The 21,856-nt window shown below is 38.1% G+C and overlaps 1 protein-coding gene across 16 annotated transcripts in view; it reads right to left on the minus strand.

Annotated features, from left to right (window-relative positions):
• TMEM108 (transmembrane protein 108) overlaps positions 1–21,856 on the minus strand; it is a 349,072-nt gene that overhangs the window by 317,599 nt on the left and 9,617 nt on the right. For 2 of the 16 annotated variants that reach the window (XM_072792724.1, XM_072792723.1), the window contains exon 3: positions 8,420–8,503. The exons of the other annotated variants lie outside the window; for them this stretch is intronic. The gene's annotated coding sequence lies outside the window, so the exon portion shown is untranslated. The remainder of the gene's footprint in view (positions 1–8,419; positions 8,504–21,856) is intronic. 16 annotated transcript variants of the gene reach the window in all.

Below are 21,856 nucleotides of genomic sequence, written 5' to 3' on the forward strand. Positions count from 1 at the left end.
CATGCACTCATCTCCAATTCAGAACACAATTCATTTCTGATGACAAGTGGCTGTTAGGTGAACAAGAATCAGAAAGTATTCATTGCACAGTTTATTGTAGTCAGATCAACAGAAAGATTATTCTGTGGGTTGCCTGCCAGGATGTGGACATGGCTTTATGATAGAGAATAAGTCCTTATAATGAAATGTTATAATGGTATTTAAATCAGGCTCTCTCTTCCTAATAAACATTCTTCAGGTTTATTTTGTTGTGGTTGTTTTATATCTGTATTCATATCACTTTCTCATAAATTGCATCACAGTTCTAAGCCCTTTCCAGAGACAAATCCACTTTAAATTTCCTCAGCACAGATGCAAGGAGAGGGAAGCAGTGGTAGTAGGTGCACCACAGTTCTACAACTGCCCAGGCTGAGGTGACTGACATCTTGCTGACGCCAGTCTTATGCTATCTGCTCACTTGTTTAAGCCCACTTCTCCCAAGACAGTAGACCTCCCAGAGGACAAGTAAAATGTCACACACTCTGGGCACTTAAAGGGTCTCTGTGAATCTGTAACAGGCTATCAAAATGGCTCAAGCACCTGAAAGGAGGTGTGAGGAGGTTGGCAGGTACTTATGACATTTATTATACTGGTGGTGTCACTCAATGCCCTCAGAAAGCAGCACTTAGTTAGGTATGATCGGTGGTGCTGAGCCAAAAGGAAGAATGGGCAAAAACGCATCAGCGGGCTTTTACAGAAAAATAAGTTTAGAAAGACATGTTACATGTAGAAGGTGCTAGCATCAATCTAAGAGAAACCTATTATTCTGGATGAGGAACATCTACCAGGTTTGTGTGTAAAAACAGGATGTAGTAAATCAACAAATTCAAGAGAAGATCTACAGGTACACAGAACAGTGGAAAAGTAGATGAAGAATGTATACATTCTCTGGAACGTAAGACTGAGGTCAATTACACAGCTAGACTTTAACCAAAGACTAGACAGACCATGTACCACTCCTGGCTACAGGCATGATGTGGTAAAGGCAAAGTCATAAAAGGAGGAAGCCACAATCCAGGGTGGGATATCTTGTGTTCTCACTATTTTCACCTTAAAAGCAGGCTAGAGGGGAGTTTAGGCAATAAAGAATTAAATATGGAGGGGGAAGGGCTTGGATTATAAGTAAAAAGGATTTAACTAAATTGGACCTTTAGTTTCTTGAGAAACTAGTTGATCTAAATAAATAAATTCTGCAGATACATGTTGCCTTAACCATTTCCTCACACCATTGCTAAAATGAAGGAAAGTCTTTAGGGAATAAGATAAATGCCCCTCTCCCTTTTTAAAGGAGAGCCAACTTGGGGCTTGAACTCATGACCCTGAGATCAAGACCTGAGCTGAGATCACAAATTGGATGCTTAACCAACTGAGACACTCAGGTGCTCCTGCCCTTATTTTATTAGCTAGACATGTCACTTCATTTATTTAAAAAACAATTGCTTCTTCCTATATGAAGACCCAATGACAAACTAAAAGTCAACTAGTGACTTAGTAAAGTCCCATTAAGAAAGTAATCCAGGGCCAATGAAATCAGTTTACAATGAAGAATGGCATGATGCTCATTGTAAGGAAACTTTATTCCTAGTGAAGTCTTCTAAACTAGAGCTGTCAGCTACATGCTCACAAAGACGTGAAACGTGTATCAACTCACCACTCCATTAGTGGTGACATATTTAGGGAAGAGAAGTCATTCAAGGTCTCTTACAACCTGGCAAAGGCTTTCCCTCTCAATTCACCTCTCAGCCCTCCTCTGTTCTATCCAAACAGGTCTATACCATTTTGTCCTGTTTGAAATATTTTCCCCATTCCCTGTTTTTTAACTTCTGCCCATCCTTCCAGGTCCATATTGAATGTGACAGCTGCCCAAGAAGCCTTTCCTGACTGCTCCCATCCACAGTGATCTCTTCATTTTCTGAACCTCTAATGTACGTTTTCTTTGTACACAAAATTGCAGTTAGTCTTATCAATTTTCTTATGTTTTACCACCCAGATAATCGTCAACTGGAAAGTAAGAACCTCACCTTGTATTCTCTTAGAGAACAAGTGTACCAAATGTCTATAATTTTGTGGTTCTTTGAAGATGCTTCCTGTCCCTCAATCCATTCTTCACATATCAGCAAGTTATCTTAAATTTTCAACTAGATCATGTCACTCTCCTCCAGCCTTTCAAACCTTTCACCAGCTTTACACTGCACTTAAGCATGAATCCATACTGAGAAGGTTCTACATGATCTAGCTGTTTCTGAATCTCTACAACAGTCTTACAATACTCCAAACCAGCACCTGCCTTCCAGCAGTACCTGCCTTCTTACAATTCCTAAACATGCTGGGTTTTATCCTGCCTTCAAGTTCCTTGCGTGTTTCTTTTTTGCCCGAAATTTTATCCCCTTTCTTCTCCCTATCCTGCCCCAAACATATTAGTCACATATTAGTCACATAAAGTCACAACCCTTTCCCATTCATGTCTCAACTAAATCCACCTGCTTGAGAAGCCTGACATACATTTCTCACGTTACTCTCTATCTCAACACCTTATGTTTTCCTTCATAGCACTTTATTAATTTATTTACAGCCTTACTGGCCCTCACTCTCAAAAGACATAAGGCCTCTGGGAGCAAAGAACATATCTTGGCATAGACTAGGTATGCTACCAAGTAATTATATGCCGAATTAATTGAGAAAAGCACAACTGAAGACATTTGTGTTTTTTTTTTTTTAATATATTCTTTTAAGATTTTATTTATTTATTCATGAGAGACACACACAGAGAGAGAGAGGCAGAGACACAGGCAGAGGTAGAAGCAGGCCCCATGCAGGGAGCCCGACGTGGGACTAGATCCTGGGTCTCTAGGATCAGGCCCTGGGCTGAAGGCGGCGCTAAACCGCTGAGCCACCTGGGCTGCCCCAACTGAAGACATTTGAAAGCATGTTCTAAATTCTCAATCTAAGCAGGTGATGTAGCACATGAATGTTAGTAATTCAGAGAACTAAAGCAGGCAGGACACAGTGAAGCTTTGGCTAGTGTGAAGGAAAACTTCAGGGACTAAAGAGAAGTTGTCTAGAAGGGCCTGGTAGACCAGATAAATAGGATTTCACCTCTGGTGCCAGGCTTCTTGTCTGGCAGTACCTTTATGAAGAATGCATCAATCACTTCACCTAATGGGCAAATATTACAAAGTCAAATAATACTAAGTATTATGAGGATAATAAGAGCTTCCCTTACACCAGTGGGAGCATAAAATGGTATAACCATTTTGGAAAACAATCTGGGATTACCCAATGAAGCTGAATATTCACAATCCCTATGACATTACATTTAATAATTATGTAGCCTAGAGAAAGTGTTACACATGTATCTGTATAAGGCATACATAAGGGAGACATGAACCAAGAGTTGTAAACAGGAACATTGCTAGCACTTTTATGAGGAAATGGATAAATACTACACAGTCACGTAAGTAAAAATGAATTAACTATGGTACAAACTTCAACACAGGGAAATGTCAACAATGCTAAGCACAAGCAAAGATCACACAAAAACACATATTATGGTTTCATTTTTTTTTTTTTGCTTAAAATATGTAAACAGATGTGAAAACTTAAACAGTAAGGCATAACTGCAAAGTTGGAGATACTAGTTACATCCAGTAAGAGAAAAGAAGGGGAATGTAATTGGAGACAAGCACAAGGGGACTTCAAAAGAAGTGGTAATGTTCTTTTTTTTAAGCTAGGTAAAGAGTACACTGAGGTACATATTTTATTCTTCTTACCTTACATATACAGGATATCTATTCTGTGTATATTAATTCTTTTGAAAAAAATTAAACACTGATCAAACTATATAAGGGGCAGGAGATAAACTGTTCTTATACTCAAAATATTATGTAATGGAGCAGAGATCTCTTCAAAATGGCTGCTATAAACCCAAAGCCATCTAAGTGTCCTCTCAAAAGCAAGACTATCGGTTCCCATAACCTGCAATTTTCTTAGCTTCATTCAACATTTTGTTGCCCTTTTTTTCCTTCTTTCGCTCTTAAAATTTAACTTGTTATATGTTGTACATCTTGGTAAACCACTAAATCCTTTCTAAAACAAGATCTGGTAAAAAATAAATGAGATACACGTTAGAAAAATATGGTAATACAAAACAGAATGAAGAGATCATCCTGTAACCAAGCACATACAATACTGAATGGGCTCACATAGAAACAGGAATGAAACTGGTGGCTATCCCACATAGAAACAGGAATGAAACTGGTGGCTATCCCAGTATATCATCGATTATATTTCAAGCTACAGGAAAGTCCTTACTTCACAGAAAAGACAAGTTTAATTAACGAAAATTCAGTGAGGAGTATCATGCTTGGACCGCCATAGTAAGGTAACTGGAGTTTAAGTACATGTGAAAATTATGGTCACAACAAAAACTCACAGAAACCACACTAATGAAGAAGAGTAGGTTTTCATTGCTATTATGGTTTTCAATCCTTACGCTTAACTTAGAGAATATATTTATGCACTACAAAAGAACCTCCAGAACAGTCTATTCCCTTGTTTACAGAACCAAAATTGCCCTGCATTAATGACCCTACAATTACATTGAAATATTCAGATGTGTGATCCCACCCACGTTAAGCCTTGAAAGAAGCTGAACTATGTAGAAATAAGTATGTGCTGGTATTACAATTTTCATTTTAAAATTATATTTTTATTTCTAGAATGCTACGTACAAATACTCATAACCACATGAATGCCATATGGACAAAACCCTCACTTTAAAAATTTGCTCAGTTGTGAATAAAACAACTTGTTAGCATCAAGATTGAGGAGCTATCAATTAATTGTATCATAGAAGCTCTTCATTAAGGAATATGCACCCTAAGGTGGGGTCCTTTCACTTTTTTAAGAACAAATTTGTTTTTGGAGCATGAAAAAAAAAATAAAACTTGGTTTCTTCTGTACTAACTAGAGCTTAAAATGTCAAAACTAGGTCAGTGGTAGATAGATCAGGCTTAATCCACCAGGAGATGTCACATTTCCCATCATGAGCTCTCTCATTTTATGATTCCTAAGACATGTTTTTCTTAAACACGGTTGTTTCCTCTGTGAGGCAAAAGATTAAAAAGCTGGCAAAGTATAACTACATTTACAGTAAACTTACTGTATCCACCATAGCTGAGAAAGGCAACATTCTGGCTAATTAAAAATGTTAGCTAAGACTTAGGCTGTCTCTGTGTATCCAAGTTATCTCCTATGTCACTGCACATCTGTGTGTCTTCCTATATACTTGTACGTATCCTTATACACACCCAAGCACTTGGATTGCTGGCACCCAATTAGAAAATACACAGTATTAAGAAAAATTACACTGATCACAATTTAATTCATTCAACAAATATACACTACATTCATTTATATTCAAGGATCATATCACTATGGCTTTGGCATCTAGGACATCTCAAAGGGTGAGATCATTTCCCCAAAGTCATTGTGCAAGACATAAAAGACCTGGTTCTGCCCTCTAAAAGTTTATAGCTTGGCAGGGATCTGACTTAACTTTGTTATTTCAGACTTTCAGGGTCTTGCAGGGACTGCACTATGACCACGACTATATTGCAGATGTGATGAAGTGTCAATGCAAAGTTGGGGGGGTGGTGGAATGCCAGTAAATCACCTTTAGCTGTGCTTTTTTTTTTTTTTTTTAAGATTTTATTTATTTATTCATGACAGAGAGAGAGAGAGAGAGAGAGAGACAGGCAGAGGGAGAAGCAGGCTCCATGCAGGGAGCCTGATGTGGGACTCGATCCCAGGTCTCCAGGATCAGGCCCTGGCTGAAGGCGGCGCTAAACCGCTGAGCCACCGGGGCTGCCCTAGTTGTGCTTATTGTTTACATACTGTGTGATTTGTAGGATAGATTTCTTTGTAAGAAAAGAAAGGGTACCTTTAAAACCACAATTTCATCAGTGTTATCTTCCCCTGCTTCACTCCATCTCTGAAACTTCTAGGAAAAAAAAGGGGGGAGTTTCTTCTCTAACCAACCTTTATATTGACATTTGTTCCTTTTGTTTTGAAAATTCTGATTCATATATGAGAAGTTCCCTTACACATAAAATAGACATTTAGAAGTGAAATGTTAAAACTCTTCAAATGTTTCATGAAATGTCATTTCTGTATGATATTCTTGTCAAGGTAGCAGGATTCCAGAAAGAGAAATTGTAATTAAATTTGCTCCCTTTGGCAAATCTTTTTTGGATCTCTTTATACAGTGTGTTTAGGGCTCAAGACTGTGACACAGAGAAGACAGACACTAAAGACTCTAGCATCTGTCCACAGGGACAGTAAGGACTTACCAAGAGTTCATTCTGAATTTCAAATACAGTGCTCAAAAAAAGTTAAACACAAATTAACTTCTCCAAAATAGATCATTTAAAGGTCAATTCATACATTTAGTTTCCTTTGGCCTATCCTCTGGGATCCCTTCTGGATTGCCCAGAAGCTAGAACTGAAGGCCATTTAGGTTGGTAGAAGTGATTCCTAGTCTAAAATGACCAAATGCCTTCTTGTAGATAGTATCGTAAGTGAGCTGGGCCCTGTAGATGTTCTGCCCTCAGACTGGCATACATTGCAGCTTTCATCTATCCAGACAAGAAGTAAAACAGATGGATAAGTGGGAAGGAAAGGAGCAAGAAATGAAGGAGGGCTGCTCATCAAGCACAAAGTAATTAGCAGAAATATGCCACAGTCCAAGGGATGCAGTCTCTGTGGTGAATTATGTAAAGTGATTCACAAAGTTGAATAAAGCAGGAGAGCCTTCCATGACCCTCTTTTGTTCTTTATAACTCCCTGGGCAGGGCTAAGGATGAGCCCTGAGTGCTTGAAATTAAAACAGTCCCCTCCCTAGCTGGGGTTAAGTGAGAGCCCTATTCGCTCAGTGTTAAGACTACTCAATCAAGAGTCTGGAGATCCAAAACCTTGAGTGCTCCCATATCCACACTGCCTGCCTCCCAGCCCACTTCCTGTGCTTATAGCCTTGGGGATATTAAGACTAATTTCATCACACCTTTTATCTCCTGTTAACATCAGACACTGTGAGAAAGCCAGATCATTTCTCATTCCTCCAAATTTCATAGCCATATAACCTCTTTCATTCATTTTCTTGACCCTATCTCTTTACCACTCCCAGTGCCTGAAGCCCCTTTCCTGTGCCTCTGGAACTCACAGGCAGCCATCAGCAAGATCCCTTATATCTTTGGCCTCCCCTCTGAATGCTCCATCTTCCTACTCTAACTGTAAACTGGCTGTTCCCTGAGGGCACTACTCTCCCCTCCCCCACCTTCTTAAGTGGTAACTATTTCACCCAACATTCCTTAATCACAGGGATTAGAAGTGGGGTGGGTGTCCTTATTGCTTCTCTTTACATCTAGACCATTGTCCCTTTCTTTTCACATAAATGCTGAGCTTTGAGTCACACAAAATCAGACTACCATCTACTCTTCCTCATTCAGGAAAGACCTGGGTTCCTGGCTCCCCATCAATGCCCATCACTACTGTGGCCATGATTCCAGGTGAACTCAAAAGCCACACAGAAATCCAGTACTCTGGCTTCTCAGTCTTTGTCCTCCACCCTTACTCCAAGGTCAGATACCAATTTTAACTGCAATTCCTCCATATTGTTTTCTAACCACCACCATTTCCTGTGTCAGTTCTCCACCTCTGGTACCCCAACTTCACTGAGACCAACTTCAGGGATTGCAGTGAGACCTGCAAGCCATTGATCCTACCACTTTCTATTGTCCCTCTATCTCCCCACGTCTGGCCTCAACTCCTTAACCAGTTTAAATTCCAGTCAATTGTTATGACAACTCCCTTTCTGAGTGAGGAAGGAGTATACCCTGAACCACCTCCCACTCTCATGTGGACCTGCCTACTTGGTAAAACTACAACCTGGTTAACTTCATCCCTCCATTTATGCACATATAGGCCTAGAGAGAAGATATAAGTCCAACTCGTTGAATGCTCTCACTCTAAATCTGTGACCTCCAGTAAACCTCTACCTACCATTCCCCAGGCAATTGGCAAAAGTCCTCTAAAGTGTTGTCTCCAATCTATCTTCTCCCATTCTCTCTTGAATCCATAGAAGCTTGATAAATCTTTGTAGCAATGAACTGGCATTAAATTATATCACCAGACTTTAGATGGAAATTTAAATCTGTGAAAGTAAATTTTATATGTGATTTATTTCAAGTTTCTAAGTGGGTACATATCCTGTTAGGTTTCTGAATATTTCCCTTAGCACTTCTTGTGATAAAACTAAAAGCAGAAAATGGATGGCAGAGTACATTAAGATTTAAGTTCACTAACCAACTTCCTTTAAACCCACCCTGATTCCTTAGATCAAGAGCTCCTATCCTTCTGGCCAAAAGAATGTCCATTAGCTGCAGGCAGATGTTTTTATTCTCTGAGCCTAAAAAAAAAAAAAAAAATTAAGACAATTTTAAATGAAATGTTAATGGAGAATATAATTATCAAAAACTCTCAAAAAATTTGATGCCTATGTTTTGTGCATCATCAGGTCAACAGGCTATGATTTTCCAACATCAAAAAATAATGTGACAATTCTAGAGGAAAACATCCATATCAGGAATTTTTTTAAAAATGGATTAAAGAATAAGTACTTATTTCATTTGCGATGGGACCTTTTCTTCTAGAAAATACATTCTGACTTTCCAGTACTGCCACAGAAAAGACTCTATGTTCATGCTACCACACTTAAATTGCAGGTGTTTAAAACACCTAATGAACTGCCAATGAAAGAAACTGCTAGCTCCTTTTAAAAGAAAGTGCCAAAACTGTTAGCAACACTCAGTTGAATGGTTCTGTAAGTCCATAAAACTATGCCAAAATACTTCCTTCAATGTGAAGCACTGATGGATTTTCCTTTCATATTTGGGTAAACTCTCAAGGTAAATGATATATTTGAATATACATGCCATCATAAAAAGCTGCCTAGGAACCCCTCTGGCACTGTTAATGGTAATGCAAACTAGTACAGTTGCTCTGAACAACAATACAGAAGTCCCTCAAAAAAACTAAAAATAGAATTACCCTACGATCCAGCAATTGCATTACTAGGTACCCAAAAAAGTACAAAAATACAGATTCAAAGGGGTATATGCACTCTGACATTTATAGCAGTATTATCAACAACAGCCAGACTATAGAAGAGTCCAAATGTCCATCAACTGATGGATAAAGATGTGAGATACACACACACACACGTGTACACATACATACACACACAAACGGAATTTCAGTTATCAAAAAGAATGAAATCTTTGCCATTTGCAATAATGTGGATGGAGCTAGAATGTATTACGTTAAGCAAAATAAGTTAATCAAAGAAAAGAAATACCATATGATTTCATTCATAGGTGGAATTTAAGAAACAGAACAGATGAACATATGGAAAGAAGTAAAAGGCGAGAGGGAAACAAACTTTAAGAGACTGTTAATGATAGAGAACAAATTGGGGGTTGATGGATGGAGGTGGTTGGGGGATGGGCTAGATGGGTGATAGGTATTAAAAAGGGCACTTGTGATAAGCACTGGGTGTTGTATATAAGTGATGAATCACTGTATTCTACTTCTGAAACCAATATGGCACTGCATGTTAACTAAATAAAATTTAAATAAAAATTAAAAAAATAAAAAACCACCCTAGGAAGGCACTTACATATTCCATGTCACAAAACTGCACACCTTATGCTATATGTTGGCAAATTGAACTCCAATAAAAAAAAATTTTTTTTTAAAAAACGCACACCTACTTGAAACCCAATTGCCTTTAAATTTTTCTAGACTTTAAGCTCCTAGGAAACAAAGATATTCCTCTGTATTCCTATTACCTAGTATAGTATTGCATACACAGTCTAACTTAACGGATGTTCTATAAAAACAACATCCAGTCCTTTTTACCCATTTAATATGCTGCCTTACTTAGATGGTGTGGCAAACAACACTTGATCTGTAAGGCAAAGCATGTTTTAAATATGATTTTTAAGGATGAGATGCGCTTATTGCACATTCAAATTATACAGCAAGATACCAAAACAAAAACAAAAATCAACTTGGAAAAAAGACACTGCTAGGATTTTATAGAACATTCTTTGTGTGTTCACACATACACATATATGCATTTACAATTTCGTATAAATGGGTTATCTATGTTTCCTGTGATCAGAATTGTTTTAACTTACTAATGTGTCATGGATGCCTCTCCATAAAAACAAAGAACTACCACATCATTTTTAATGGTTGTACAGTATTCCGTAGACATGTACCATTATTTAATGTTGTCTCCTACTAATGGATATTTAGGTTATTTTTAGTTTTACTTTACCAAACTGCAATGGGCATCTCTATGTATCTTGTAACAGCTGTGCAATTGTTTTCTCTAGACAAATTCTAGAAGTTGAATTGCTAGATCAAAGTGTAAGCACATTTTACATTTTTATGTGTTTCCAAACTGTGTCCCAGAAAGGTTACAACACCACAGACCCAACCAACCATAGTGCTCCAGAAGTCCCCACACTCACCAACACCATTATGTCCAACTTCATAATCACTGCCAGTTTGATTTCTACTTTCATGTTAGGAATATCAATAAACATGCTCTACCTATTTTGCAATTACTCATATCTTTGAATCTTGTTTATAGTGATTTTCATTGTAAGTTTTAAATTGTTGTAAAACTTAGCAATTTTTAATAGTTTGATTTTCATGACATATAAGATTCCATCAATCCAAACTTTTTAAAATTATCAGTATTTTCTGCTGATATTATTCTTAACCTTTCTATCATCAGAAACCCCTTTGGAAAAAAAAAAAAAAAAAAAAGAAACCCCTTTGAGCATCTGATAAACCAGAATCACCCACAAAAAAATGCCCTCAACTGTAAACATTTTGCAGACAATTTCACACAGTTCAAGAATTCATGAAGTAGATGTACCATCTTGCTCAAATCACATTTTCTGTATCTATTATGCTTCTCTGTAAACTAATGTAGAATAAAATATTTCTCAATCATAGAACAATCTGTACAAGTGTGATGCAGAATACCTACTACGTCCACAGGTTAAGCAGGTTCCCTTATTTATAGCTCCTATTCAAGGACTCTATCCCCACTGTCTGATTCCTCTTCCCATGTACATTACATGAATAATTTGTGAGTAAATATGTAGAGAGAAGTTCTCTTCGGTTTTTGCCCACTGGCATTTCTGGCCAGGCCTACATATGTGAAGAGGTCTGAGGAGTTAGGAAAAAATGAAAAGGAATTCCTTTACCATTCTCTATCCTCTGTGCTCATCTCAGAGAACCCTCTTGAGTTTATTCTGAATTTTTATATTTTTTATTAAAGTTCTTACTTGCTTATCACTATGTTCTGGCCACTTACAATTTCTATAAATCCTAAGTCGTTCATTTTTATCACTCTGTAGGACAGTTTAAAATAAAACTCCAATGAGTTAGGGGAAATTGAAAAAAATGTAAAACTCATGAAGGCCATAAACTACATACAGTGTCAAGAGAAACTAACGGGGGGGGGGGGGGGGGCAATAACTATTTCAGAAGAAGATAAGGGACTAAATAAAACATAGTATACGGCTTCATAATTTCCAAATTTCTCATTATCAAGTATCATTAGTAAATACACTATCAAAATGTAAGCTATTCGTGTAATAGCTAAGCTACGGAACCCAATGAAACTCAAGATGATACTTTAACAATGAATGTCTCCATAGCATTCTCACAAAATTCAGGAGGAGGGTAGAAATCTAGGTTACAGGCCAAGCTCTGGTACACATGAGCTACACATTTCCCTTGTTCTGGGTTAAAAATTCGCAGATTAAACACTGAATCCTAATAAAAGCTTCCTTGGCCCTAAGGCAGCTCTGCATCATGGGCTTCTGTAGCTCTCAGTGTCTAAAGCTCTAACACTTTTATTTGTTTAGTGCCTATCCTCTCCAGTTGATGGTAAGCTCCATGCCTATATTCAACTAAGATCTGCTGCTCCTTACACTGTGCCTGGTGCAGTAGGGAGGGAAGGGGAGATGAAGAAACTGAATCAATAAACTGACCATAAAAAATGAGGTGGTAAACCAGAAGACCTTAGGGTGTGCTTGGATGCTAATGTATTAAGGGCATTTCTTCCTCTTGAATTTTATAAATGCTTGGGTTTAATTAGGTTAATACATTTATGGATCACCTAATTTGAATAGAGTCTTATGCTTTGTCTACAGGGAAAAAAAAGCGTGGCCAAGAATACATGGAATTAGGTCTTGTCCCTGCCCTTCAAAGAAATGGGTCTGGCTAGAAAAAAAATGCATAAAACAACTAGAACAAAGGAACAGAACTTTAATAAAAATAATGACTTTACCAGAGAGATGGAGAACCAGTAACAGAGTAAGTAATCTGAGCAAGAGGAGTTGGGATGACTTTCAATTATGAGAATGCACCACACAGAGGTGTGTGTGCTGACTCTTCTGTAGCCACATGGACCAAGTAATAAGACCTGAAAGAAAAGAACCTAGGCCTCTTCTATTTCCTGGTAGTGAAAAGTAAAAGAATTCTGATAAATCAAAAGTAGGGCTCGTTCATGTTCCTAAGATTGCAGGGTTGCAAGAAAGGAAAAGTTAAGATTTAGCTCAACAGATAAAAATCAGGTATGGTTGAATCAGTCCTACTACAGACTGCTTTGCAAGTGGTTATTGAATAGAAATATAGGAATGGTACATAAGCAAAGGTAAAGGGAATGAGTAACACAGACTACATAAAGAAGCTATTAATGCACTGAAACCTCCCCATTTTAACCTCCTGCTATGTGCTTCCCACAATGCAGGCAATATAAATAATGCAAAGAGAAATAGATGACATGACCCCTGCTTAAAAAGCCTTATTATCTAATTACAGAGACAAATAATTGAGGGGAAAACTAAAGTAAGTAACAAAATCTCCCAGTCACAAAAATATGGTCTAAACTAGAATAACCAAAAATACCAAATCTAGATAAACAAAAAGACTTGCAGATTTGTGAAATGGACCTTTGTCTTGGCACTTCTCTTGTTTTTGGACCCCTCAGGAGCATTCTTCCTCCATTTCTTCCACCCTGGGAAAGAGGGCTGGTAGGCAAAAGAGAATAGCCACAACACTTAGCAGCCTGCCTTACAGCCAAATAAGAGGAAGGGAACCTCAAACAGACAAGATGTAGCAGCAAGCACATATCTGACTGCAGTGATTCCAAGATACAAGACAAGACACAAGCCCTTTTTCCTTCCACAGGAGCAAACCCTCAGAGGGACTGTCAATTCTTCCTAGACAGAGCCTGATCCCATCAGCTCTTCTTCCTAAATTCTGAGGGAAGAGGGGAGAGCTTCCAGGAACAGCAGAAAGTTCTGATTAGCTCACAGGGCAAGAAACAGAGAGGTTTATTTAAAACTGAAGGTAGTGTAGGATATCTGACCTAACACAAATCAACAAAGCAGCCATGTATTTGAGCTTATAAACATCTCTCCTTCCATTTGCTTTTCTTATCCTGCTGCCCATAGTTTAAAAAAAATCCAACTTGCTCAGGGGTTGTATTTCTTGCTTCCTCCAACTATATTTCTGTGAGGAAGAGCACATGGCCGAGGCCCTGGTGTCTCCCTGCTTTTCAGAAGGATTAACAAGCAACTAAGTGCAAAGCAGTTACACAGTATAGTGTTCCCACTCACCCTCCCTTCTCCTCTGAAACACATGTAAATATGGGTCCTCCCTCCATCAGTACCTATGGAGTGAAAATGTCAAGGGGCTCCATATGTCTTCAAAGAAGTTACACTAATCTTTCTGATTATGAGGAAAAATATTTGTCTTAATCCTTCTTCATAAGAGGGACCTGGGAAGAATGTAATACATCTTTCTATATCACAAATATTTTTGTGGCTTTTTATATATTTCCTTCAAAAGTCTGAGGAAAAAAGAAACAAAACCACTGGTAAGATTCCTTTTTAGCAATATACACTAATAACCAAAGAATGCAGAAGAATCCAAGCAGCTGCATTCCTGTCTCTAACCAAAAAACTGAAGAGTACAAAAAAGGGACAAAATTAATTCAACTCACATCTATATGAAATTACAGCCCATTTTAATAACTTAAAAAAACAATAGATCAAACTAGAAAAGCAATAAAAGCATTTAAATTACTCTTACCTTGAGTAGAAAAAAAATTAAGCCTTATTTTGTGCATGAAACAGTAAGAATAATGGTGAAAATGGAAGAGAAAAAGAGGCAGGAGGAGTTAGATTTTATGAAATCACAATTTACACACCTAACATATGGCTTAAACCATTTGAACAAAAGGTAGAAAATCATAATTTAAATAGAATGAACAAAAGGAACATTGATATGCTTGCAGCTCCAGTCAAAGGGCAGGGCTGCCAGGAGAGCATTGCTATCATTTGAAAACACTGGCAGGCTTATTAATGCTAACATGTTATAATTGAGAATCAATACAATGCAGAATCTGCTTAAATGAACTCCAACAGTTTGTCCAAACAATCCTGTTAATGTCATGTTGCATTTTATTAAATGATGTTTGGAATAAAAGCCTGTTGTTTGGGCTTTAGAAAACTTTGCTTTCAATAGGTATACTTTACTTTACAATGACAGCTATAATCATAGCATCTGGGATCTATGATAAATCTCACTACATATGAGTGGAAACAAATGTGAAGAAAATTAATCTCTTATCAAGGTCATGTAGAGTGACCTTAAAGTTGCTGTCAATTTCTGATGTGGGCAGATAGGCTAGAACATCATGAAGGTCCATGAACATCATTTTTTACAATCCCAGGGGAGGAAGGAGATCTATCTTTAGGTGCTTGCTGACAGGGCTAGGAGTACTGCGGCCTTTATCAAAGATTTAGTTAGAGAAGGCATGGAAATGGCAGGTATGGCTAATCAAGAATTGTGATGCAGACCAGCTTGGCTTGCTGATAACTTAATCAGCAAGTGCATACAATGAGCCTACATGCAGAACTCTGTGCTAGAAAGGCAGAAAAGAGAGCGCAGGTGGAAAAGCACCCCAAGTACCATGCTCACAATCATAATATAGAGTGGTATTATGAATCTTATCCTAAAAGATAATTGAGGCTGACAGAAATCAAATATTTTGGCACAAGTCACATTTCTAAAAGCTGATATAGACTGGATGGAAATGCAGATCCAGCTACTAGGCCAAGAGTGTATCAATACTATGAAACCAAATGCTCACTGAAGAGAAAAAAGGGCATTCTATGCAGAGGGGAGAGAATGGGATAAGACCAATTTAGGAGAAGTTTATGCATACAAAGAGTAGAAAGAAAAAGTTGGAGTCAGACTGTGGATGGCCTTTATGCCTAGTTAAGAAGCACCTTGTCCTGCAGCCAGCTGGGAACCACAGAACTTCGGAAATAAGAAAAATCTAAGAAAGAGGAGAAAAGAAACTTAATCTAAACAAGGCATTAGGAAAAGGCATTTGGAGAAACATCAGAAAGAAAAACTTAAAATCAAGCACTGTACTTTGGTCTCTCCAAGTAAAAACCTAATCTAAGTTGGCTTTACTGACGCCAATAATTAAAAATTTCAGTGATCCAGTAAGTCTTCTTTCCAATAGAAAAGAGACAGCTTTTGTTAGTTAAGAGAAACAGATGCCTACCTGCCTTCTTCCTTGCACACAAAGCCTCCCCTAAGGGGGCTGATAAAGAATGGGTCACATTTAAGGACACTACTTCAGTCACAGCAACACTGCTTGGAAAGGTGAAGGCCAAGATGTACTGATGCGCTCAGGAGGCAAAGGGTAGAGAAGGATCAAACACCCCTTCCTGGGGCTCACAGGAAGGACAGGGAAGTTCACCCAGGCTAGAAGTTTCTGCCCTGCCCTCAAGCATCTGCACCCAGATTCCTTATCCCTGTAGTAGGACAAAATCTCAGGACTTGGGATCCTGGCTCTCAGCCATCTTTCAGAACCTCTTTACACCAGATGTCTTTACTGTTGCTATAGAATCTTTATGGAGGGGCTACAAATTCATTCATGATTCTATCAGAATTTAGTTTTATTTTTGTAAAAAAAATCGCATATGCACAAATTTGAGTTACTTTAGCTTATACTATAAAATTAGTACCTTTTAAAATTATATTTTAAATTTTTTTTTTTTTTTTTTTTTTTTTTTTTTTTTTTTTTTATGATAGTCAGAGAGAGAGAGAGAGAGAGAGAGAGGCAGAGACACAGGCAGAGGGAGAAGCAGGCTCCATGCACCGGGAGCCTGATGTGGGACTCGATCCCAGGTCTCCAGGATCGCGCCCTGGGCCAAAGGCAGGCGCCAAACCGCTGCGCCACCCAGGGATCCCCCTTAAAATTATATTTTAATCTGGCAAAACGTGGTTATCTAATATAAATCTTCCTGTTTAGAAAAAAAATATGGGTATATGTTAAACCTCACTGGATACAATTCTTTTTCCCTTCTCCTTTCTATTAAAAAAAAAAATTCAATAGAGAGGATGGAAAGGATCTTCACAGAGTTAGAAGAGGAGAAATTGCAGCAAATGATTCATCTTTAGTCTTTTTATCTCAGTAGTCAGCAGCTGGGTGAGAAACCTGATCCCGATCACCCTTTAATAATAGACTATATTCTTTCCTCAATCAGCAGTTGCAGAAGCCCTGCTGAACTCCCCTTCTGCCGCTTTCAACAAAAGTTGTCTCTAAGGAAATACTGATTGTCCATATGTGGCACCACTGTGCTTCTAGCTAGCATGGGAGCCTTAAATGAATTCCATGAACCAATGGTCTGTTTGCGCTGCCAGAGATCACACCACTCACAGCTGTAGGGATCCATGGAGCCTGGCCCTTCATTATTACCCTGTCACAGAATTATCAGTAAGGACAGAGCCTTCTGCGATATGAGAATCCATTACCTTGTAAAGTCACGATCATTGGTTCAAATGAAATTAACTCCCCAAGATCAGGGGTAAACGCATAAAATAAAACTGTAACACAAAACATTAAGTCTACTTTGTAAGGCACAGTAATCCCCAAAATGACAACATCTATATGGAATTTATTTTTAGAGTCATAAGCCAAGTTATTTTCCTTTGTAGAACTGGAATCTTACAAACCCAGCTGTTGAACAACATTTGTCAAAGATGTCAAAACGTCTTTCAACACTTAGACAGGCACCTAGCTATTATTCCTGTGCGTTTGACAAATGCAAAAAATAAGATATCCATATGGAAAATATAACTCTTCATTTTCCAATCTAGCCCAGCAATTTCCCTATTGGGATGCAGCCAATCCTCCTCAAAAAATGGATTCAGACTTTTTTCACAATTGCTACTGAACATGTAGGCTTCTCAAATAATCTTCCAATTCTTTATTATACACATAACCCTCAAATACTATTTATACTGATTCAAATACTATTTATACTGATTTAAAAATTCAGGGTCCAAATGCTAGAGAGCTCATGTTGTTTCAATCTATACCCCACCACTGCTCCTTTCTAGAGAAACTACCAGAACCATAATCATTACTGAGGCAAGCAACCCAGACCACACCTGTTTGGACCAAGAGAGGGCATGAGTACCCTCTAAGATTTCTGGTAAAATAGCTTTGACTAGTAGGGATGATAGTTTCTACAAAACTATCCTATTCCTTTTCTTCCTGATCTGTACACAGACCACTAGATAGGTTGTGGGGACAAAAAGGAAAAGCAGCAACAGGAGTACATGAGGAAAGAAGCCAAAATGGAAATAATGTGACCTGTTAATGGTCAAAAAGAATATAGATTGACCAACCACTGGTAGTACAGGCACATCCTGGAGCTGCAACAGATCGGGAACAATCTTCCTAGTCCTGAATTAGGTCCTCTCTGAGTTCTGACCAGACTATACCCCCTTCTCATTCTTAAAGGCCCCTGGAATTCTTCCCAACTTGGTACATGTCTAACATTGTTTTATTTTCCCATGCATCCTTTTTCTCTTTATAATACATTCTTATATCTCCTGTCTGATAGTCTACATATAACCTCACAAATTTAGAGGCTACTTTGCAATATTTGCAATCAGTGAAAGAAAGAAAATGGCTAACAAAACCTGTCTCCCTTGGATTGCCTTTTAATTGCCCTTGTATTTTTTTCTGCTGCCACATGTAGACCACAATTTATTTTCAAGTAGAAGATTTATAGTGAGTTGAGAATGAAAACCTGGCATCCTAAAGAGCTTCAGTAGTCTCTCCATCTTCTGTGGCACTGACAGATTCCCCTGTGTGACTTCTGAGTTGATTCCAAGGCTCAGGGGTCAATTTTTACATTGGCAAAACCTGACTCTTCCAATCCCTATAGAATAAAATTGGCTACCAAAGCTATTCCAGCACTGGGAAAAGGTCAGGTTTTACAAAAAATTAGCGAGCCAGCCCCCACTAAACTCTTGTACCTTCCCCAACTAATTACTCCTCCCTCCTCAAAAAGATACCACTCATCTCACTAGCAGCCAGTTATTTTCAATCATAGATATTTGGAAATGGGGGTAGAGTGGAGGGATATGTTGGTTGATTCAATGACTTGGTTAAATATGAGTATTTAGTGACCTGGATACTAAACACTGTATGATGCACATAAATGGACAGAAAAGTTCTATACAACAATGAATCATTCTATCAAAATGCTAATAGCACTTCCCTTGAGAAGCGCAACATTTGGGGCTGACAAAAGCAGGAAAGGAAGGCACACTGAAGACCGGATGGCAATAAGAGAACAAGCAATGCATTCTATCAGAAGTGAAGCAGTCAAGTAAAGGCTAAGGATCAATCTCAGCCCCTGCAGACCCCTTTGCCTCACTTCCAACAACGCCCATGACACACAGACTCCCTACTCTCACATTCTCTACCACACAAAACAATCTTGGGCTCAGTTAGATTTAAATTACATCTTTTTAAAAACTGTCTTTATTTTCACATCTTTTCATTTGTCCTAATTATGATAGTTTCTGAGCAACTAATATTGGTAATAGATAATATCACTGAAAATTATTCCACATTACTAAAGGGCTTTATTACTAAATTTGTGCTATAATGTCTGTTGAAAAATTTGCTTTAGAAACTAATTTTTTTTAAATTTAAAAATATAAAAAAATAAAAATAAAAAAAAGGGGATCCCTGGGTGGCGCAGCAGGTTGGCGCCTGCCTTTGGCCCAGGGCGCAATCCTGGAGACCCGGGATCGAATCCCACGTCGGGCTCCCGGTGCATGGAGCCTGCTTCTCCCTCTGCCTATGTCTCTGCCTCTCTCTCTCTCTCTCTCTGTGTGACTATCATAAATAAATAAAAATTAAAAAAAAATAAAAATAAAAATAAAAAATAAAAAAATAAAAACTAATTTTTCAGAGCATAACTCCTTAGAGGTTAAGCTTATGAATTACTACCATCTTACAAAACACTTTCTTGAGCCAAGCCAGGGCTAGGCAGAAGGAAAGGTGAAAATTTTCTTGCCACCTCTCCCAGACTCTTTGTTAAGCTGTAGGCAGAATCAAAAGAGACATCCTGCACAAACAAGCTTTACCACTGAGGGTCAGGCTGTGGAGAGACCAAATGAAAAGAGACAGCTCAGAAACCTTGGATTAAAGGGCAAAGTCCAATATGCAATTCAGTTTTAAATGAGGCAAGGTCTTGAGATAACAAGAGCATACTATCACTAAAAATAAGAGTTTCCAACAAATAGGGTCCTTACTGACTAAAGACCAGTAGAAATTCCTGGGACTATGAACATGTTCTGTGTCTGCACTGTCCAATATGGTATCCACTAACTACAAGAGGCTATGGAGCACTTGAAATGTGGTTAGTACAAATGAAGGACTGATTTTTAATTTAATATTAATAAAAATAGATACCTGAGGCTAGTGGATACTATATTGAACAAGGTAGGAAAAGGCTTAGACTATGACGTGGGAATGATCTAAGAGGTTATCACATGCAAAAAAAAAAAAAAAATCTTACACTCTTCTGACCACCTGGAAAAATACTTTCTCAGCGTCCTCCCTGCCATCACAAACCACAAGAGCAGTGCTTTTCAAATTATAGCATCCATCAGAATCACCTGGAAGTCTTACTGTAAATTTTGTGGGCATCTCTAACAATTGTGGGGACCAGAAATACAGCAAGGCTGAATCAAACCTGCCAGAACAGTTCACATCTAATTTCTGCATTGGCCTTGTCTCAGAGTCAAAATGAGGCTTTCTATTAAAATAATGTAATTGCTTCAGGTCTAGGTGAGGGTTACCATCTCTTTCACCATTCCAACACTGAGTTCTAAAAGAGTAGCAAAAGAACACATGTTATATTAAAACCTTTTATCACTCAAAAGGCATATGTTTAAAGATAAACCCTTCCCATATTCTCGAAGAGAAACAGAAATAAAAAGGTTCTAGAATAAAAACATTTCTCCAAACATTCTGTGGTCTTTATTGTATTCCCCACAAAATCTGTTTTTAGGATCAGCAGTCATTTGGGAGGGTATATTTCTTTTCAGGGTTACTTTTTTAAAAAATTTAAATTCAAGTTAGTTAACATATGGTGCAGTACTGGTTTAAGAAATAAAATATAATGATTCATCACTTACATCTAACACCCAGGGCTCATCATCCTCCTTATTGTCCATCAACCATTTATCCCATTCTCCCACTCACCTCCCCTCCAGCAACCCTCAGTTTATGCTCTATAGTTAAAGAGTTTTTTACGTTTTGCCTCCGTTTTTAATCTTATTTTTCCTTCCCTTCCCTATGTTCATCTGTTTTAAAATTCACGAGTGAAATCATAGGGTATTTGTCTTTCTCTTGTTTTGCTTAGCATAATATACTCTAGTTCCATCCATGTTGTTGCAAATGGCAATACTTTTTGATGGCAGAGTAATACTCCATGGTGTGGGTGTATACATACATCTTCATCATCCATTCATCAGTCACTGGACATTTGGGCTCTTTCCCTAATTTGACTGTTGTTGATAATGCTGCTATAAACATTGGGGTGCATATGCCCCTTCAAATTAGCATTTTTGTACCCTTTGGATAAATACCTAGTAGTACAATTGCTAGGTCATAGGGTAGTTGTATTTTTAACTTTTTGAGGAACCTCCATACTGTCTTCTACAGTGGCTGCACCAGTTTGCATTCCCACTAATAGTGCAAAGTGGTCCCCTTTCTCTGCATCCTCATCAACATCTGCTGTTTCCTGAGTTGTTCATTTTAGACATTCTGGCAGGTGTGAGGTAATATCTCATTATGGTTTTGATTTGTATTTCCTTTTAGGGTTAACTCCTTTATGTTCTTTGGTCTACTTATACACGAGTCTTTTTTTTTAAAGATTTTATTTATTTATTCATGAGAGACAGAGACAGAGAGAGACAGGCAGAGACACAGGCAGAGCTGGAGAAGCAGGCTCCATGCAAACAGTCCGATGTGTGACTTGATCCGGGAACTCTAGTATCATACCCTGAGCCAAAGGCAGACACTCAATTGCTGAGCCACCCAGGGATTCCTACATGAGTAATTTTAACATTAAGAGACCACCCCATCAAGAATAATTCCTTAGATGTGGTATACGTACACATATGCACACACACACAAAATGGAATATCACAGCCATAAGAAAAAAATCTTGCCATTCATGACAATATGACAACCTAGTAGGTATTATGTTAATAAGCAAAATACATCAGACTGAGAACAACAAATACTCTATGATTTCACTTATGTGGGAATCTA

The sequence above is a fragment of the Canis lupus genome, chromosome 22 (genome assembly GCF_048164855.1).
Source record: "Canis lupus baileyi chromosome 22, mCanLup2.hap1, whole genome shotgun sequence".
Lineage (NCBI taxonomy): Eukaryota > Metazoa > Chordata > Mammalia > Carnivora > Canidae > Canis > Canis lupus.